The sequence below is a fragment of the Schistocerca cancellata genome, chromosome 1 (assembly GCF_023864275.1).
Source record: "Schistocerca cancellata isolate TAMUIC-IGC-003103 chromosome 1, iqSchCanc2.1, whole genome shotgun sequence".
NCBI lineage: Eukaryota > Metazoa > Arthropoda > Insecta > Orthoptera > Acrididae > Schistocerca > Schistocerca cancellata.
The window spans coordinates 1,048,980,713-1,048,999,948 of NC_064626.1; the positions used below are offsets into that span (position 1 = coordinate 1,048,980,713).

The 19,236-nt window shown below is 44.8% G+C and overlaps 1 pseudogene; it reads left to right on the forward strand.

Annotated features, from left to right (window-relative positions):
• The first annotated feature begins 18,873 nt into the window (after positions 1–18,873).
• On the forward strand, positions 18,874–18,991 carry LOC126098308 (5S ribosomal RNA; annotated as a pseudogene).
• Positions 18,992–19,236: the final 245 nt, after the last annotated feature.

A 19,236-nucleotide genomic window follows, 5' to 3' on the forward strand; every position in this document is an offset into this window, starting at 1 on the left:
TTCGTGCAGCAGTTTGTAACAACCGCAGAGGAACCGCATCTAGTTTCGCGGTCTGCCTACAGCTAGTCCTGTTTATCACCACTAAGTGGTTTGAGTCATCGTCTCCAGATGCTTTTCCATCTCAGGGTACAGAATTTTTCAAAAACATTAATTCTGCTACACAAGATTATATATTAACACACAAATGATGGTAGGAACTTGGGATAAACTTTAACTTCCGTATAGAAACTATATGCTCGCCCTTGAGCCACTTCTAAATGCCTGTAAACGGCGCTCTATTGTCGTTCACTCGCTCACTCGTTCCTTACCCATTATGCGGGCAGTCGAGGTGATACACTACTGGTCATTAAAATTGCTACACCACGATGATGACGTGCTACAGACGCGAAATTTAACCGACAGGAAGAAGATGCTGTGATACGCAAATGATTAGCTTTTCAGAGCATTCACACAAGCTTGGCGCTGTGGCGACACCTACAACGTGCTGACATGAGGAAAGTTTCCAACCGATTTCTCATACACAAACAGCAGTTGACCGGCGTTGCCTGGTGAAACGTTGTTGTGATGCCTCGTGTAAGGAGGAGAAATGCGTACCATCACGTTTCCGACTTTGATAAAGGTCGGATTGTAGCCTATCGCGATTGCGGCTTATCGTATCGCGACATTGCTGCTCGCATTGGTTGCGAGCCAATGACTGTTAGCAGAATATGGAATCGGTGGGTTCAGGAGGGTAATACGGAACGCCGTGCTGGATCCCAACGGTCTCGTATCACTAGCAGTCGAGATGACAGACATCTTATCCTTATGGCTGTAACGGATCGTGCAGCCTCGTCCCGATCCGTGGGTCAACAGATGGGACGTTTGCAAGACAACAACCATCTGCACGAACAGTTCGACGACGTTTGCAGCAGCATGAGCAATCAACTCGGAGACTATGGCTGCGGTTACCCTTGACGCTGCATCACAGACAGGATCGCCTGCGATGGTGTACTCAACGGCGAACCTAGCTGCACGAATGGCAAAACGTCATTTTTTCGGATGAATCCAGCTTCTGTTTACAGCATCATGATGGTCGCATCCGTGTTTGGCGACATCGCGGTGAACGCACATTGGAAGCGTGTATTGGTCATCGCCATAGTGGCGTATCACCCGGCGTGATGGTATGGGATGCCATTGGTTACACGTCTCGGTCACCTCTTGTTCGCATTGGCGGCACTTTGAACAGTGGACGTTAAATTTCAGATGTGTTACGACCCGTGGCTCTACCCTTCATTCGATCCCTGCGAAACCCTACATTTCAGCAGGATAATGCTCGACCGCATGTTGCAGGTCCTGTACGGGCCTTTCTGGATACAGAAAATGTTCGACCGCTGCCCTGGCCAGCACATTCTCCAGATCTCTCACCAATTGAAAACGTCTGGTCAATGGTGGCCGAGCAACTGGCTCGTCACAATACGCCAGTCACTACTCTTGATGAACTGTGGTATCGTGTTGAAGCTGGGTGGGCAGCTGTACCTGTACACGCCATCCAAGTTCTGTTTGACTCAATGCCCAGGCGTATCAAGGCAGTTATTACGGACAGAGGTGATTGTTCTGGGTACTGATTTCTCAGGATCTATGCACCCAAATTGCGTGAAAATGTAATCACACGTCAGTTCTAGTATAATATATTTGTCCAATGAATACCCGTTTATCATCTGCATTTCTTCTTGGTGTAGCAATTTTACTGGCCAGTAGTGTAGAACTACTTAAACCTAACTAACCTAAGGACATCACATACATCCCTACCCGAGGCAGGATTCGAACCTGCGACCGTAGCAGTCGCGCGGTTCCGGACTGAAGCGCCTAGAACCGCTCGGCCACCACGGCCTGCTCTGCTTACCCGTCATCAATTTGTTCGTGAACAACACCGTCCATTCCTATCCTGTATCGTTTCTGCTGACGAGAAATGGTGTCTTTGTGCTAACATAAGCAAATGAAATGAATGTTCGAGCTCAATCAAAGCGGCAGCTCGCCATACATAGATCTGCGCGCTTCCGTGAAAGATAATGTTAAGCAAGTGGTGGAACAGCGACGGTGTGATGTACTCGAATTGGTTTCCCGTGGAGCAATCGTCACTGCTGACATTTATTTTGAACAACTGAAACGTTTTGCAGACCCGATCCAAGAACAACTACTGGGAAGGCCGCGTGAAGTGATGCTACATCACTATAACGCCCGTCCGCATTGTACTAGACGGCAAAAGACGCTGTAAAGGGGTTTAACCGGGGAAGTCACTCTGCATCCACCTCATTCACCTGATCCTGCCCCCTTCAGAGTTTCATCTTTTCCTCTCTCTATAGAACCACCTTCGAGGAACTTCCTTTCCGGAGGAGAATGCACTCCGAACATGGCTTGACGAGTTCTTCGCCTGAAAACCACTTGATTTCTACAGTCGCGGAATCGAAAAGTTACCCCAGCGTTGGCAGACTATTGTAAATAGTGACGGAGAATATATTATTGATGAACGAAGTCTCTTTGTTGAACTTAAGTCGAAACGCTACGAACTTATGCACCAACCCAGTATTTCTTTTTCATAAATTTCAATATCTTTAGAAAAATCTCCTTGGTTTCCTTTACTGTTTGCTCAATGTATAGAACGAATAACATCGGGGAGAGGCTACAACCCTGTCTCACCCTCTTCTCAACAAATGAGTCCTTTTTATGTCCTTTGACTATTATAACTGGTTTCTGTAAAAGTCATAAATCGACTTCCGTTCCGTGTATGTTATCCTTGATACCATTAGAATTTACAGTAGTGTAGTCCACTCTGTATTATCAAAATCTTGCTCTAAATATACGAATGATATAAACGTAGGTTTTCCTTCTTTCAGCCTATCTTCTAAGGTAATCCATAGGGTCAGCGTAGCGTCGCACGATCTTGCATTTCGCCGGGACCCAAACTGACCTTCCCCAAGATCGGCTTCAGCCAATTTTGCGCTTCTTCTGTAAACAATTCGCGTCACTACTTTGCAACCATTACTTAGAAAACTGATATGCACACCTGTCAGGAAGTAGCTAGGAAACTGTAGCTAAATGTTAGATACCTGCAGAGGATCGACGCATGGTGCAGGGATTGCCGGTTTACTTAGATAAATGTACATCTACATGATTACTCTGCAATTAACATTTAAGTGCTTGGCAGAAGGTTCATCGAACCACAATCATACTATCTCTCTTCCATTCCACTCCCGAACAGCACGCGGGAAAACCGAACACCTAAACCTTTCTGTTCGAGCTCTGATTTCTCTTATTTTATTTTGATGATCATTCCTACCAATGTAGGTTGGGCTCAACAAAATATTTTCGCATTCGGAAGAGAAAGTTGGTGACTGAAATTTCGCAATTAGATCTCGCCGCGACGAAAAACGTCTTTGCTTTAATGACTTCCATCCCAATTCGCGTATCATATCTGCCACACTCTCTCTCGTATTACGTGATAATACAAAACGAGCTGCCCTTTTTTGCACCCTTTCGATGTCCTCCGTCAATCCCACCTGGTAAGGATCCCACACCGCGCAGCAATATTCTAACAGAGGACAAACGAGTGTAGTGTAAGCTGTCTCTTTAGTGGACTTGTTGCATCTTCTAAGTGTCCTGCCAATGAAACGCAACCTTTGGCTCGCCTTCCCCACAACATTATCAATGTGGTCTTTCCAACAGAAGTTGTTCGTAATTATAACACCCAGGTACTTAGTTGAATTGACAGCCTTGAGAATTGTACTATTTATCGAGTAATCGAATTCCAACGGATTTCTTTTGGAGGTCATGTGGATCACCTCACACTTTTCGTTATTTAGCGTCAACTGCCACCTGCCACACCTTACAGCAATCTTTTCTAAATCGCTTTGCAACTGATACTGGTCTTCGGATGACGTTACTAGACGGTAAATTACAGCATCATCTGCGAACAACCTAAGAGAACTGCTCAGATTGTCACTCAGGTCATTTATATAGATCAGGAACAGCAGAGGTCCCAGGACGCTTCCCTGGGGAACACCTGATATCACTTCAGTTTTACTCGATGATTTGCCGTCTATTACTACGAATTGCGACCTTCCTGACAGGAAATCACGAATCCAGTCGCACAACTGAGACGATACCCCATAGGCCCGCAGCTTGATTAGAAGTCGCTTGTGAGGAACGGTGTCAAAAGCTTCCGGAAATCTAGAAATACGGAATCAACTTGAGATCCCCTGTCGATAGCGGCCATTACTTCGTGCGAATAAAGAGCTAGCTGCGTTGCACAAGAACGTTGTTTTCTGAAACCATGCTGATTACGTATCAATAGATCGTTCCCTTCGAGGTGATTCATAATGTATGAATACACTATATGCTCCAAAACCCTACTGCAAACCGACGTCAATGATATAGGTCTGTAGTTCGATGGATTACTCCTACTACCCTTCTTTAACAGTGGTGCGACCTGCGCAATTTTCCAATCTGTAGGTACAGATCTGTCGGTGAGCGAGCGGTTGTATATGAGTGCTAAGTAGGGAGCTATTGTATCAGCGTAATCTGAAAGGAACCTAATCGATATACAATCTGGACCTGAAGACTTGCCCGTATCAAGCGATTTGAGTTGCTTCGCAATCCCTAAGGTATCTACTTCTAAGAAACTCATGCTAGCAGCTGTTTGTGTTTCAAATTCTGGAATATTCCATTCGTCTTCCCTGGTGAAGGAATTTCGGAAAACTGCGTTCAATAACTCCGCTTTAGCGGCACAGTCGTCGGTAACAGTAACATCGGCACTGCGCAGCGAAGGTATTGACTGCGTCTTGCCATTTGTGTACTTTACATACGACCAGAATTTCTGATTTTCTACCAAATTTCGAGACAATGTTTCGTTGTGGAACCTATTAAAGGCATCTCGCATTGAAATCCGTGCCAAATTTCGCGCGTCTGTAAATTTTAGCCAATATTCGGAATGTCGCGTTCTTCTGAACTTCGCATGCTTTTTCCGTTACCTCTGCAACAGCGTTCGGACCTTTTTTGTGAACCATAGGGGATCAGTTTCATCTCTTAACAATTTATGAGGTATGAATTTCTCAATTGCTCCACATCTCGTCTACATTTGCATAGTCAGTTCGGAAGGAATGGAGATTGTCTCTTAGGAAGGCTTCTAGTGACACTTTATCCGCTTTTTTAAATAAAATTATTTTGCGTTTGTTTCTGGTGGATTTGGAAGAAACGGTATTGAGCCTAGCTACAAATAGTCAGAAAGACCCATTATTGTATGATTTCACGATATCTTGGGCTACAGTCACATCCATTTAATATCTGGGACTAAGCGTACGGAGTTATTCGAAGTGGACCGACAGCCTAAAATTAATCGCAGTTGAAGCAGATGTCATAAAGATTCATTGGAAGAATCCTCACGAATTGTAGTCAGTCCACAAAGGAAGGTAACTTACTGAAACCTCGTTCGACCTAATACTGCTCGTCAGTCTGAGATCCTTACCAGATGGGACTGATAGAGTGAGGATCCAAAGACGAGTAGCACGTTTCGTCACAGATGTAGTAAGCGCGAAAGCGACGCGAAGATGCTCGTCCAACTCCAGTGGCAGACTCTATACGAGAGACGTCGCGCATTACGGGGCGTGGTTCACTGTACAGATTCCGAGTGTGTACATTCCAGGAAGAGTGTACCAGTATATTGCTTCCTCCTACGAATATCCCTCGAAAAGACAATGGAGGTAAAATTAATGAGATTTAAGCTCGCACAGAGGCTCCCAAGAATTGTTATCTCCCTGGCCAATTCGCAACTGTAAGGGGAAAATTGGAGATATGATACTGCGTGAAGAGTTTGACAGAGCACTGAAAGACCTGAGTCGAAACAAGTCCCCGGGAGTAGACAACATTCCATTAGAACTACTGACGACTTTGGAGAGCCAGTCCTGACAAAACTCTATCATCTGGTGAGCCAGATGTATGAGACAGGCGAAATACCCTCAGACTTCAAGAAGAATATAATAATTCCAATCCCAAAGAAAGCAGGTGTTGACAGATGTGAAAATTACCGAACTATCAGCTTAATAAGTCACAGCTGCAAAATACTAACGCGAATTCTTTACAGACGAATGGAAAAACTGATAGAAGCCGACCTCGGGGAAGATCAGTTTGGATTCCGCAGAAATGTTGGAACACGTGAGGCAATACTGACCCTACGACTTATCTTAGAAAATAGATTAAGGAAAGGCAAACCTACGTTTCTAACATTTGTAGACTTAGAGAAAGCTTTTGACAATGTTGACTGGAATACTCTCTTTCAAATTCTAAAGATGGCAGGGGTAAAATACAGGGAGCGAAAGGCTATTTACAATTTGTACAGAAACCAGATGGCAGTTATAAGAGTCGAGGGGCATGAAAGAGAAGCAGCGGTTGGGAAGGAAGTGAGACAGGGTTGTAGCCTGTCCCCGATGTTATTCAATCTGTATATTGAGCAAGCAGTAAAGGAAACGAAAGAAAAGTTCGGAGTAGGTATTAAAATCCATGGAGACGAAATAAAAACTTTGAGGTTCGCCGATGACATTGTAATTCTATCAGAGACAGCAAAGGACTTGGAAGAGCAGTTGAACGGAATAGACAGTGTCTTGAAAGGAGGATACAAGATGAACATGAACAAAAGCAAAACGAGGATAATGGAATGTAGTCGAATTAAGTCGGGTGATGCTGAGGGAATTAGATTAGGAAATGTGACACTTAAAGTAGTAAAGGAGTTTTGCTATTTGGGGAGCAAAATAACTGATGATGGTCGAAGTAGAGAGGATGTAAAATGTAGAATGGCAATGGCAAGGAAAGCGTTTCTGAAGAAGAGCAAGTTGTTAACATCGAGTATAGATTTAAGTGCCAGGAAGTCATTTCTGAAAGTATTTGTACGGAGTGTAGTCATGTATGGAAGTGAAACATGGACGATAAATAGTTTGGACAAGAATAGAATAGAAGCTTTCGAAATGTGGTGCTACAGAAGAATGCTGAAGATTAGATGGGTCGATCACATAACTAATGAGGAGGTATTAAAATAGAATTGGGGAGAAGAGGAGTTTGTGGCACAACTTGACAAGAAGAAGGGACCGGTTGGTAAGACATGTTCTGAGGCATCAAGGGATCACGAATTTAGCATTGGAGAGCAGCGTGGAGGGTAAAAATCGTAGAGGGAGACCAAGAGATGAATACACTAAGCAGATTCAGAAGGATGTAGGTTGCATTAAGTACTGGGAGATGAAGAAGCTTGCACAGGATAGAGCAGCATGGAGAGCTGCATCAAACCAGTCTCAGGACTGAAGACAACAACAACAACAACAAGGGGAAACAGGGAAGGTGACTGTGGTATCCAAAGTACCTATTACTACACACCATAAGACGGCTGCATGTGTAGTTATAGAAGTGGTAGATGGAGCAGTATGGGCTTCATCTTCAGATGACGTAATGCAATATGGAATCTGCTAACTTCGCCTTGTGACGTAGAAAGCAATCTCATCGGCCACGTTCCTGTCCACGAAGCAAAAATTTCACGTGTCTGAGTCTGACTTTTCTTTTGGGAATGCTCGGCAACGTGAAATTTCGCTATGTGACACCACACACATCGACCTCTTCCACGTCCGCTTTCACGTCCCGTGTGAGGACAGCTAGTGCTGCAGTGCTACAGTTGAGTACTGGACCGACGCGCCCCGCGCCCCTGCAGTACGTACGTACAGCGGAGGGGCCAGTGCTGGAGCTGCCGCGGCTACGACTGCCAAGGCCGTCGCGGCCTCGTGGCGCGTCCCACGGCGGAGGGCCGGCCGCCCGACTCGCATTGTTTGCGACCGTAAGCCGCTTACCGAGCCGTGGCCTGCCTACGGAACGCCGCTAATTTGAGGAGGCAGGGTCTCCTCTTACAGCGACTCGTCCTGCTGCCAACTGCATTCGTATCGACTCTCTTCCCAGCCAAGCAACCGTTGCTGCCAATTTATGATGCTACTTTATCCCTGCCCATTATTCGCCAGAATAGCAAACACACGAAATGTATATTTAACTCGCGATCACTACACGCAGGAGATGAGAAAATAAGGATAAACATGAATCACAATTTTAGACCCCTTTTGAATAGCGGGGACTGCTGGCCATTAAAACTGCAACACCGTGAACACGGGTAGGGACAGACGTCAAAATGAAATGAAGCGTGCTACGTGTTTAGATTTTCAGGGCAATCACACAAAACAGGGAGGAGTAACGCCATTTACAATCTATATACGCTACTGCCCATTAAAATTGCTACACCAAGAAGAAATGCAGATGATAAACGGGTATTCATTGGACAAATATAATATACTGGAACTGACATGTGATTACATTTTCACGCAATTTGGGTGCATAGGTCTTGAGAAATCAGTACCCAGAACAACCACATCTGGCCGTAATAACGTCCTTGATACGCCTGGGAATTGAGTCAAACAGAGCTTGGATGGCGTATACAGGTACAGCTGCCCATGCAGCTTCAACACGATACCATAGTTCATCAAGAGTAGTGACTGTCGTATTGTGACGAGCCAGTTGCTCGGCCACCATTGACCAGACGTTTTCAGTTGGTGAGAGATCTGGAGAATGTGCTGGCCAGGGCAGCAGTCGAACATTTTCTGTATCCAGAAAGGCCCGTACAGGACCTGCAACATGCGCTCGTGCATTATCCTGCTGAAGTGTAGGGTTTCGCAGGGATCGAATGAAAGGTAGAGCCACGGGTCGTAACACATCTGAAATGTCGTGTAGGGCCTCCGCGAAGTGCCGCAACACGACGTGGCATGGACACGACTAATGTCTGAAGTAGTGCTGGAGGGAACTGACACCATGAATAATGCAGGGCTGTTCATGATTCCGAGAGAGTACGAGGGGGTGGAGATCTCTTCTCAACAGCATGCTCAATAATGTTTATGTCTTTTGAGTTTAAACTCAGATAGTGTGTTCTGGAGCCCCTCTGTAGCAATTATGGACGTGTGGGGTGTCGCACTATCCTGCTGGAATTTCCCAAGTCTGTCGGAATTCACAATGAACATGAATGGATGCAGGTGATCAGACAAGATGCTTACGTACGTGTTACTTGTCAGAGTCGTATCTTGACGTATCAGGGGTCTCATATCACTCAAACTGCACACGCCCCACACTATTAAAGAGTCTCCAGCAGCTTGAACAGTCAGCTACTGACATGCAGGGTCCATAGATTCATGAGGTTGTCTCCACACCCCCGTAAACATCCATCCGTTCGATACAATTTGAAACCAGAATCGTCCGACCAGGCAACATGTTTCCAGTCATTAACACTCCAATGTCGGTGTTCACGGGCCCAAGCGAGGCTTAACGTTTTGTGTCGTGCAGTCATCAAGGGTACACGAGTGGGCCTTCGGCTCCGAAATCCCATACCGATGATGATGATGTTTCGTTCAATGGTTCACGTACTGACACTTGTTGATGGCCCAGCACTGAAATCTGCAGCAATTTGCGGAAGTATTGCACTTCTGTCACGTTGAACGATTCTCTTCAGTCGTCATTGGTCCCATTATTGCCCGATCTTTTTCCGGCCGCAGCGTTGTCGGAGATTTGATGTTTTATCGGATTCCTGATATCCACGGTACACTCGTGAAATGGTCGTACGGGAAAATCCCCACTTCACCACTACCTCGGAGATGCTGTGTCCCATCGCTCGTGCGCCGACTGTAACATCGCGTTCAGACTCACTTAAATCTTGATAGCCTGCTGTTGTAGCAGCAGTAACCGATCTAACAACTGCGCCACACTTCTCTTATAAAGGCGTTGCCGAACGCAGCGCCGTATTCTGCCTGTTTATATACCTCTGTATTTGAATGTGCATGCCTATATCAGTTTCTTTGGCGCTTCAATATATTAACCCAATGTATTAAGGGTTCAAGACCGACGAACGGTCGAACGTGTGTTTTGTAGATGAAATACATTGATCGTAAGATTGTTCCAATGAATCTCAACCAGGTATCTGGTTCTCTTCAACAACTTTTACATGATCATTCCATTTTAGGTGGAACCGCGGGGTTACTTCTATGTATTTCGCGGTTGTGACTCTTCCCAGGGAATGAACTGTGCGTATAGCATATTTGGCCAAGAGTCCCCTCCTGGGGAGGGCAACATACACACCCGGTACCGAGCAGAGAACATCCCCGACCCGGCCGGGTATAGAACCCGAGGGTCTGTGATCGAGAGTCAGCAAGGCCATGAGCTGCTGACACTTTTTACAGAAGTGTATTACTAATATCGTAACATAGCCCTGATGGGTTTCTTTCCCTATTTCGCGCAGTACGTTAGATTTATTCGTGTTCAGCATCAATTGCCAGACCTCGCTTCAGTCGTCGATCCTACGGAGGCCCTCCTGTGTTTTACAACAGTTTTCTGGCTTTACTACCTTTGAATGAACTACAGCCTCGTCCGCGAATATCTCACGGGACGTTTTACGCTAATCACTAAATCTTATACAGGGTGTCCCAGGAGGAACAATCAATATTTAGAGATATCACAGATATGACCATTCGAAGCAAAAACATCTAGTAAAAATGGGCTCTAAAATTCAGACTTTAAGAGCTCTAAGCACTTTTTCATCTTTTCTACTGTAAAACACATGTCTTCTACTGATCAAGTGCTCACAGCTATTAATAAATGCATTTTAGAGCCCATTTTTACCGGGCTTCTTCCTGACATATCTCTGAATATCGAGCATTCCTCCTTGGATATCCTGTATAATAAGTAAAGGTCCTATGCCACACACAAGTAGTACTCACGAAATTGCATCCACAACTGATGACTTCCTTCCGCTCAAAACGACATTTTTTTTATATTTCCTGGCTTTCGGCACTCTGTCTCAATACTGTAATGTCAGTTATGACGATAGGAACGTAAGGACAACACAACACCCAGTCCCCGAGCGGAGAAAATCTCCGTTCCGGCCAGATATTGAAACCGGGCCCCTTTGGTTAGTAATCTGCTGACCGTGTTCTATGAGCTAGAAAGTCCTGAAGAGAGACATATTTTTGGTCCGATGTTCATATTTTGCTTACTAAACGAAAGTGCGGGGCCGTATACCGAAGGCCTTTCGGACGATTAAGGAATACGGCATGGGGTGTCACCGTCTACGGCGCTCTGGAACTGAATTCCACAAGATCTCTGTTTGCGCAATCCACGTTTATAAAGAAGATTGACGTCAGTTACAGATGCCCCAACCATAAATAGCAGTCAGTCAGCAGTTCATTTAAACGTCTTAGAGCATTACACATAATCCTTGAGGAGCAGACACAGAAATCCCCCGGCCTGTAAGAACTAGCTAAAAGCACGAGTTAAATGGTGAACTACATTTAAAGAGCAGTTGTAACCACTAGGCAACTTTGGATCTTTCTAGTTTCTAAAGTACTTCGAGAACTGAAAATGTTTCAAGTAACTCAGCCTTAGCCAAAATAAAATCGATTGTGTCTTTAAAGCCCAAACTAAATATGCTTCTCAAACATGGAGACAACTGAACACGTACTGGGAAAAAAAGTTGCTGGGTTCGGAAGAAAGGATATTCACGGAGAGCCAGTTCAAGGAGGACGTGCCTAAACGCCATCAAAGCGTATCGCCAGGAGTCGGAGAGGATCTATCATACACACACAGACAATACAAATAATTTCTTTTGCAACGATTATTATTGCTTTGTCGCTGTGCCGCACTTCATCAATCACACGATTTATAAACTGCCACCTTTGATAAACGGATCACTGATGCATCGACGAAAGAATTCAGAGAACAATAATTGAAGTCCCACCATTAAGATAGGAACTTATGTATTTTATTCTCTGCGTGATGAGTGACTCACGAAAGATATTTAACGCTACAGTATAACGTTTCTGTAAATCAGTGCTCTAGTGCTAACCCGGAACCCTGGACACGATACCCTAACCCACATGCAGGTTGCCCATCTAACAGTTTCCAGGGGCAACGAATATTAATTTCCAATATTTCACGTAATTAATGACATAATTTAAAAATTGAAAATGCTGTCATAACCTATTCATTAAAATGTATAATATTACGTTAAAAGTTTTGCACGATACGACAACTGTTATAGTTAGAAACTGTGTGTATGTCTCGCGATGAGGACGCCGGGTTTGAGGCGCCATGTCACGGATTGCGCGGTCCCTCCCGCCGGAGGTTCGAGTCCTCCCTCGAGCATGGATTGTGTGTTGTTCTTACCATAGGTTAGATAAAGTAGTGTGTAAGACTAGGGACCTATGACCTCAGCAGTTTGGTCCCTTTGGTATTCACATACGTTTGAACATTTTTTTGCCTCGAGGTAACGTAACAGAAGAAATGCGAATGCCTGGTCTTTGTGCATGCAGTGTTTGAAAAGACGAGCACTTAGCTACTTCCAACAAACTTTACACATAATTTCAAATCTTTTCGTAACTGCTTCTCGCTTACACACACACCCCTCCCCAGACACCCCCTCCCCCCCCCCCATCTGACGAAAAAATGACGTAAGGAAAAATGTTTATCGTTTACGTACCCGCTGCTCATGCAGTAAAATTGCAGCATCAGGCACGACGGTTTAATTTATTACTTCTTTACTACCAACTCTATTCGCAACACAGTTCGCAGACAGTATCCACGTATCCCACTGAATATATCTGGAAAATTATGCAATCGTACAACGAATATAAAAGTATACACATTTAGATGCGTGAAAAACTAGCGTTTGCTTAAAACGGCGTGCAGTAAAATCTGAAAATCAGGCATGACGTTTTACTTTATTACTTTTTTACTGTTAATTCTGAAAGTAAGACACTTTACAGATATCGGATATCCACACGTATCACTGAAGGCGCCAGCAAAAATGTACCACTGCACATCACACAATACAAGAGACTTGTACTCACAAACATTTTGATGCGTGAAAAACTATTTTTTCCTTAAAATGCAGCGCAAGTTATCTAGTTTATGTTTATCCAGTGTTTCATAATGAGAGCAGTCAATGTATTCTAGCAAACTTTGAGGACGATTTGAAACCTTTCCTAACATTTTTCTCTCTTACATACTTAAATCAAATATTCAACACATTCACTCATTTGTAATCAGACGTTTGTAGCTGTTTTATACGTGTGAATACGATTTTTTTAAAAATCGGGGGTTTACTGGTTACTACCAAGGTGCTGTTGCGGCTATTAACGAGCAACCACCGAAACACTGTTCGGCTTGGCAGTGTAATGTATAGGTTTCAGTTAACAAACTTTAAGAACTGGAATTTTATTCCTCATCCTGTCGTCCTCTGACGTGATCATTACTAAAACCAAAAGCAGACGAAACTTTTTTGTCTTCCGAGACATAGTTTCTTGTACGATTTGGTGTGTTTTTCTTTTTTTCGGGTTATTTTTAACGACAGATGCAACGGATCTCAATAATATTGTGATACGTATATTTCGTGTTGAGGAAACCACATACAGTGGGAGTTCACACACCGTTTTACCTGTCCGAATCTACTGATGATCGTCTAAGAAAGAAGCGCGTTGCAATATGAATAAAATGTCTTGTAATCATGGCTTTTTCGTTCCCAAACGCAAAAAAAAAGAACATTCCTGAGCCACAGGTCCGAAGTTCAGTAAACTCTCGTATCCTATAGGTACTCGATTTTCCTCCTTTTTTAAAGATAAACGGTCAGTTTTCGCTAACAACAGGATGCACACTTCAAGATAAAATATTCTCTATAAGCCAGGAGACGTTGAATACCAGTACATCTCTCGTAAAGTTCGTAAACAGTGAATGTGTAAAGCTCGGGTGCAGAGGTCTCTTGGAAAGTACGCCACGAAAATGCGCAGAACTGCTGTAGTGTAGTCTAGCGGTTCTAGGCGCTCAGTCCGGAACCGCGCGACTGCTACGGTCGCAGGTTCGAATCCTGCCTCGGGCATGGATGTGCGTGATGTCCTTAGGTTAGTTCGGTTTAAGTAGTTCTAAGTTCTAGGGGACTGATGACCACAGATGTTAATTCTCATAGTGCTCAGAGCCAGTCTGCTGTAGTGCCACGTCAGATCCAAAATATTCTTCCTTACTAATTCACTAAAACCACTGCGCAATAAAAGTTCAATATATTCTAGTTATTTCGACATCGTTGATTTTTCTAAGAGAAAATGGACTTGAACTAAGGACTGGAACCGTTTCTTGTGTAGTAGCAAATCCTATGAAGCGCTTCGTAAATAAAAATTTAAGATTTGTCACTAATTTCATGGTGGTTACTTTTTACATTTGTATTGTTCATTGTTGAGCCAAAACGATACCACCTGCTAAATAGTGTTGGTCCACATTTGTAGCGCTATACAGCAGCGCTTGTGTGTGGCACGGATCGACAAGTCCTTGGTAGGTCCCGGAGGTATGTGGCGCCACACGTCTGGTCACACAATTCCCATAAATTACGGGCCGCTGGTTTGTGGGAGTGGAGCTGTTGCCCAATTGCGTCTCAGACGTTTCTTTATTCGTGTCAGAGGTACACTAAAATGAACACATATACAATACATACAAAGAAAACTGAACAGTATTCACCCAGAATTGGGCAACTTTGATAGCATTGGGTACTGCAGACGTTAAGTCCTTCATGCTAAGCTGGTTGGAGATTAGTTACATTTGAAGAGATGCTGGGTAGTCTGCAATCCACCGCATTCGCACAGTGTTGTGTTGGCAGTTGGAAGTTCCATTTAAGGAGATTGTCCCTCGATCTTGCGACTTCGGTCCGCAGTCTGTTTAAGGACTTCCAGATGACCCACTTCTCCATGTGTCCAGGCGGCAGGAATTCTTGTGATGTCATCCAGTTTGACAGGTGTTGGCATCTTTCTTTCCACATGGTGAGTCGGGTAGCCGCAACTGATCCATATAAGGGCTGTGAAGTTGTTGGGAAACTCTTCCTGGACTGCAGTCTTGGCTTGGCCGGTTGGTGTCCAAAGAGTGGATGTGAGGTCACTGTATTTGATTTATGCCTCTCGATGTTAGCGGCGACCTCTCTTCTGATGTCACATGGAGCAGTCCCAGAGAGACATTGAACTTTGTCCATGGGGGTTGGCCTTAGGCAGCCTGTAACAATCCTGCAGCTGTTATTTAAGGCTACATCAACCTGCTTTGCATGTACTGAATTGTACCACACTGGGCTAGCATACTCTCCTGCAGAATAGCATAAGGCAAGAGCTGTTGTTCTTAATGTTTGTGGATGTGTACCCCAGTTCGATCCCCCCAGTTTCCGGAGGAGGCAGTTTCTGGAGGATACTTTCTGCGTCAGCTTCAAACAATGTTCCTTGTATGTCAGTGTACGGTCGAGAGTGACACCCAAATACCTGGGTTGGGAACAATGTCCTAGTGCAGCTCCATTCCAGAATATTTCAAGTTTCCTGTCAGCTTGTTTATGTTTCAGATGGAATGAACACATTTGCGTTTTCTTACGATTGGGTGCGAGTTTTCACAGTAAGTACCAAACTGTTGTAGACTGTGTGTAAGCATTATCTCTATATCTTCAAACCGACTGCCCTGGACAGCAAGAGCAAGGTCATCAGCATATATGAAGCTCTTGCATCCTTGAGGCTGTGTTTGATCGTTGGTGTACACATTAAATAAAATAGGTGACAGTACACTTCCTTGAAGAACTCCGTTCTTTTGAGTTCTCCATCGGTTGCGTTTTCCTTGGAAGTCCACGAAAAAACGTCGATTCTGTAGCAGTGTTGCAATTACCCTAGTCAGCGCGTAGTTGTTAGTCAGATTGTAGATTTTGTGCAGTAACACTCTGTGGTTTACGGTGTCAAAGGCCGCCGAAAGTTCAACAAAAGCTACACCTGTTATCTTTCTCTGCTCAAAGCCATCTTCTATGAACTGAGAAAGACAAAGGATTTGTGAGGTGCAATTCTTGCCTGGTCTAAAGCCAGCTTGCTGCGAGACGTATCTCATCAGGTTAAGATCAAGGATATTTGTTAGTCAAGACTCAAGCGTGAGTTTAGTATCACTGTAGCACGATTCTGGCCTTGGGACAGGGACAGTTATCCTGCTGGAAGATGCCATCACTGTCGGGAAAGAGATCAAGTTAAAAAATACAGACGGTTCGCAATAATGTTCACGTAGTCCACAGCTGTCATGGGGGCCTTCGATTACTACTGCAGGTGTCATAGAAGCCTAGGTGATTCCCCCGTAGCGTAATACTGCTCGCGCCGGCTTGAGTCCCTGGCGTGGTACGTGTTTCGAGCGGCGGTTTGCCTGGATGACGGCGTATCTAGACACGACCAAAGACCTTGTGATGTAAGGTACGTGATTCATCCGTCCTAGCGACACATTTCCTTTGATCCATGGTCCAATGTCGAGGATTCCGTTCCCATTGCAGGCGTAATTGGCGATGTCGTTGGATCCACGTGAGGACAAGTGCAGCTCTGCTGTTTAACACTGTGCGCCGAACGGTGTTCTCCGAAATACTAGTGACTGCACCAGCAACGTCAGATCTGCCACAGATCGCCGCCTACCCTGATTTACATGGCGAACAAGCCTTTGAGCTCCACGTTCTGTGACGAGGCGTGTACGTCCAACACCTTGTCAGCTCTCGTGGTTTCATCGTACTGCAACCATTTCCCACAGATGCTCACGGCAACAGCATGCCGACAGCCGACCAGCTTCGCCGTTTCCGAGATGATCGTGCCTAGACGCCGGGCCCTAAAAATCGGCTCGTTGCCAGAGTCGTTTACCTCAGTGGATTTCCCTATTTCCCTCTCGTATCGACAGAATATACACGGTAATTGTAATTAAAGTTAAACTTTCAAGACGCTGTAGAAATAACACACTGCTCAGAATGACGTCAAATTGCAAAGGAATATTATCGGAGAAGGGGGAAAATGTATGGAAGAAGAAGAAAAAAATAGTGCGAAAATTGATCAATAGATGGCGTTACATGTGTCAGAATATGTAAATGAAAACACCTGTCATGCGCACTACCCATTGAAGTTGCTATAAACACGCTGGGTACACGGCTTTTCCTCGATGGTCGCCAGTGTTTGGTGCAACAATGTTTTTCGTCGTTAGTGTGCGTCGGTGTTCTCTTCGGTGTGTTACTTCGTTCGGTGGACAACTGACTGCCTTCGTTTGTGTGCTCTGTCGACCTTGCTTATGTGTCATGTGTCTTCCACCGAACGCCTCCATCACATTCTTATGTATTTCAACTGTTTTTAACATTCAAGTCTATCTGTTTTTATGTCTTCCTGTACGACTTCTGTTATTCTATAGGCAGAAGAGCGGCGTCTGTAAACCGCTAGCGGCCCCCCTTTGTATCAAAGGGATTTACAATAAAGGAAACAAAAGGCTTTTCCTCCTTTCGCTTCTGCGACTTTCGCCATGACTGTCTCAATGCAGGATCGCGCTCTGCTTGCATAGCTGTATTACAAGGATGATGGCTGTGCAAACGTCGCTGTGCAGAAGTTCCGGACACTGAAGGGTTTGAACAAAGGCGTTGGTCCGATGACTACCGCGGGTCTGGAGAAAATGACTCGGAAATTTGAAAAGACGGGTTCTTTTGGTGTGCAACCTGCTAGATGGAGGAAACGAATTGATTAGACGTCAGTGGAAGCGGAGGCCACAGCATTGCAGGAGGAGGCGAGTAGTGGTGTGCAAACGTGTAGTGCACGGAGCATTGCCCGAACATACCCGTGAGCACGGTGCCTAAAATCCTACGAAACATCCTTCTTTGCTATCTATTCGAAATTACCCATGTGCACGAGTTACTTCCTGTTGACCTGCCAGCAAGAGAGACCATTGCTTTAGAATTTCTCGCTCGCATGGAAGCGGACAATAATTGGCCGTGGAAGATTTTGTGGATAGACGAAGCCCGCTTCCATCTGACAAGATATTCAACACACAGAATTGCCAAATATGGGCTACGTAAAACCCACACGTAAATCAACCAGTACCACTTCATCCTGAAAAGGTGAGGGTTTACGGCATCATTTATCATAGGGCCATATTTTTTCGAAGATACAGGTGCTTCCGGACCTGTTATCTGTACCGTCACTTGTAAGCGCTGTCAGTGTCTTTTGCGCAACCACGTCATTCCAGCTCTCCAACAGCGTGGATGTGTAAATGGGATCATTTCTATGTAAGACGGCGCACCTCCGCACATTGCAAACCCAGTCAAGCAGCTGCTGCAGCGCCATTTCAGAAATGCTAGAATTATCACTTCAAACTTAGCTGCATTGAAGGCATACATTGCGCAACACATTCTGAACGTGACCCCGGAAACACTTCGATCAGTTGTGGAATATGCTGTTTCTCGATTTCAACTTGTTGCAGAAAACGGTGGACAGTATATTGAACATGTTTTGCGCCAGTCGCACGAAAATTAATAATTCAATTTGATATTGAGTAATGCCTTTTATGTGGTTTTTGGCCTCAGGGCAATTAAAAGCCGATTTTTCCCATCCGATGTGATATGACTTTGCCGTTAGTTACATAACTAACAGTATCGCACCTGTACACCCATGCACACTGAGCAGTACAATTTGTTTAACGTCAAACGTACACCTTAGGCGTTGTTGTACGATTCATTTGTCATTTGTGGTCGACCACTATTAAGTGATGTGCTTACAGCGCCACCTATCGCTACATTTTGTAACTATTTATTTTTCTTCTGCCATACGTTTTCCCCCTTCTCTGATAATATTCCGTTGCAATTTGACGTCATTCTGACAAATGGTGTTATTTCTGCAGCGATTTGAAAGCTTAACTTTATAATTAAAGTTAATTATTATTTAAGTTATTAAAGTTATTAAAGTTAATTATTATAATTAATCACCCTGTACTCTCCTTGGCCACGGCCTTGCCGCAGTGGATATACCGGTTCCCGTCAGATCACCGAAGTTAAGCGATGTCGGGCGTGGCCGGCACTTCGATGGGTGACCATCAGAGCCGCCATGTGCTGTTGCCATTTTTCAGGGTGCACTCAGCCTCGTGATGCAAATTGTGGAGCTACTCGACCGAATAGTAGCGGTTCCGGTCAAAGAAAACCATCGTAACGACCGGGAGAGCGGTGTGCTGACCACACGCCCCTCCTATCCGCATCCTCAGCTTAGGATGACATGGCGGTCGGATGGTCCCGATGGGCCACCTGTGGCCAGAAGACGGAGTGCTTTTTTACTTTCCTTACTGGGTCACGAGCCCGCGAGACTACCA